General features: G+C 40.1%; 1 long non-coding RNA gene across 1 annotated transcript; it reads right to left on the bottom strand.

Moving 5' to 3' along the window:
* Positions 1–201: 201 nt before the first annotated feature.
* LOC116806143 lies at positions 202–628 on the bottom strand. The gene is made up of 2 exons (XR_004365546.2): positions 543–628; positions 202–460 (listed from the first exon to the last, which is right to left on the bottom strand). It is a non-coding gene; the product is annotated as an uncharacterized LOC116806143 (long non-coding RNA).
* Positions 629–2751: the final 2123 nt, after the last annotated feature.

Here is a 2751-nt window from a genome sequence, read left to right as displayed (position 1 = left end):
TGTTAGAGTTCTCCTTCTTTACCCACCCAACCTTGTAGGAATCTATTGCAATTTTGGATCCTACCCTATGAAGCTTGCGGTGCTACAGACCTAAGGTGCCTTTAATAATAACAAATTATCCCATGTTTATATTTCTATAATTGAATTAAGTTAAATGCAAGGACTATTCATGATAGTAGAATTCAATAAGGACATTGTAACTTCATTATAAATTGTGGCTCTGATACTATTATACTCTTATTAATTTTATACTATTAGGAATATCAATACAATACCAACAAAATTCTATGGGCGCTTTAGTTACCAATATTGCATCTCTGATGCCATCATGTCCGGCTACGCCGTACTTACTACCATATCATCCTTAGCGATCCATCGATGTCAGCAGGCCTGTCGACGTAGACGATCTGTAGGCGGTGATAATTAGAGTCAAAGGTGCAAAATGGATACAAAGCGCTCACTAGAAAATATTTTACAAATTTATAAGTATGGAGTATAACATTACTTAGAACTAAAATTCATTTTTTTCCTTTTTTTTATACTCTATGCCTGCTATGCGGTGACTTCAAGACACCGGGGTTGTTGTTCCTGTGTTGTTGTAGTTGTTCTTCTGTTGTTGTTACCGTTGCTCTTGTTATTGTTGTTGTACTTGTTCTTCTTACTGTTGTTGTAGTTGTTCTTCTTACTGTTGTTGTAGTTGTTCTTCTTATTGTTGTTGTATTGAGAGGCGTTGAGCAGCCCTGAATAGGCGCTGGCAACGCTTCTCTGCTGAAGTCGGCTTGATTTTATTTTTCAACAAAATCTATAGCCGAGCACAAAAGGGATACAACTTTAAAGTCCGCTCACAATTACTATGCTTCAGGAAATACTCACAATGAGGTATAAGAATAGACGAAGGGGCTTGGGTGGCCAGTTCCGTGGTCGATGGTGTATTGTGGTGTGGTGCAATGATTGGATGTGGTGTGCTTGCAGGTCCACCCAACACTCGAAACACGTGAACTGCCAAAATCCCGGTAATGAGTCGAAATTTTATTAAATTCGACTGCTGTCGGGTATAACCGGTCTTCAGCGTTCTGGTATCCGTAATATCGCACTTTAAATATTATCCCAGCTTTATTTGACCACGTGCAAATTGTCACGTAAAACAAACAGAAAACTTTTCTTGGCACCGATCTGCTGTTGCTTCTTGCATCGATAGCATGCGGAAGAATAAAATGCATTCAGAAACGCAGGCGCAGCCAACTTGACAGTTCAAGAGCAAAAGTTCGCGTTAGAAAGATTAAGAGCGAAAGTTCGCGTTCGAAAGCTCTCTAACGCACCATAAGCTGCACCAGCTGATCTAGACCAGCTGCTTAAGTCTAATGTGCATGTTATGTGCAGTGTTTTGAAAATTGCAAGCTGAATATTCGCGCCGTCACACCACAGGTCTGATCTACTTCTATTAGAGAAAGATAAGAGCTGAAAAAAATTCAAACGGATGCGAATAGGAAGTGCTGGCTACCAAATGTCTTTTGCATGAAAATTTCCTAGCTCCTTTCCATTCATATCCTCTAGGAGGTAAATCGATCGGCCCAGTTTTCCCTTGATTCGAGCCTTAGTGCCGATAGGAGCTAGCTTAGAGCAAAAATTAGCTGCAGCTTTGCTCAAAGAAAAATTTCTTTTGATCACTTCTTGACCTATTTCAAATGCTCGTGTCTGTGACCGTAAATTATACGATCGCTGGTTTCTGTCATAAGCCTTTTTGAGGTGTTTATCTACATCAGCCCTGAATTTCTGAAATTCGTCAGCTCTGGGTAACCTAGCGGTGCTGTCTTTTAGCAATTCTAAATTTCTCAATAATTTATAATCTTTGCCATGAGAAATCATGTGTTGTCCAAAGACCATAAAATAGGGAGAGTAACCAATCGATTGATGTATAGAATTGCGAAGGGAGCTGTTAATGCGACTTAAGAAGGTATCCCATTCGCGCTGATCAACACGAATATAGGCTCTTAAAGCTGCATTAATCGAACGATTCACTCCAAGGCCAATACAAATGACGTCGTATTCGTTCAAGACATTTCGCGGTACCACAGTGTGCGGAAGATGGTTGATCATGAGCTGAACATATGACGCTGTTTCGCAAAGACTCGGGCACTATCAGTTTCCATGAATCATTGCCTTGATTGGAGCTATCGTCAGAGAAATCTTTGCGATGATAAATGTAACCATCAATTACTTGATAGTCTGGCATCTTCGATACCTTAAATTTATCTCGCAAAGCACAGTATTCTGCTGACTGAAATGCTTCGGATTGCAGATCCACTTCGGGTAGAACTTCAGCATATATGTTCGCAACAAAGTGTTCCTTCGCCTACTATATATCCTAGATACTCTACCTTCCTAAGACAAAACTGGCTTTTTTGAACATTTATGGTAAGGCCAGCCTTTCGCAATTGAGTAGCAACTTCTGAAAGATGCAAAAGATGTGACTCAAAACTATCGGACAATACCAGCAAATCGTCAAGGTACACTAATACGTTTGATTTTAGCTGATATGGAATTACTAAGTCCATTAGACGACTCATTGTTTGCGGAGCATTGGTCAATCCAAAAGGCATTCTTTTGAATTGATAAAGAGGTCTATTTGGGACTGTAAACACTGTTTTAGCACGGGATTCTTTATCTAAACAGATTTGCCAAAAGGCATCCTTGAGGTCGATTTTCGAAATGCAGTATACAGGCGGAAGACGACTCAGCAGTCCAGCCATT

This window comes from Drosophila grimshawi, unplaced genomic scaffold (assembly GCF_018153295.1).
Source record: "Drosophila grimshawi isolate 15287-2541.00 unplaced genomic scaffold, ASM1815329v1 contig_1230, whole genome shotgun sequence".
NCBI classification, from domain to species: domain Eukaryota; kingdom Metazoa; phylum Arthropoda; class Insecta; order Diptera; family Drosophilidae; genus Drosophila; species Drosophila grimshawi.
This window is presented reverse-complemented; position numbering and strand designations above follow the sequence as displayed.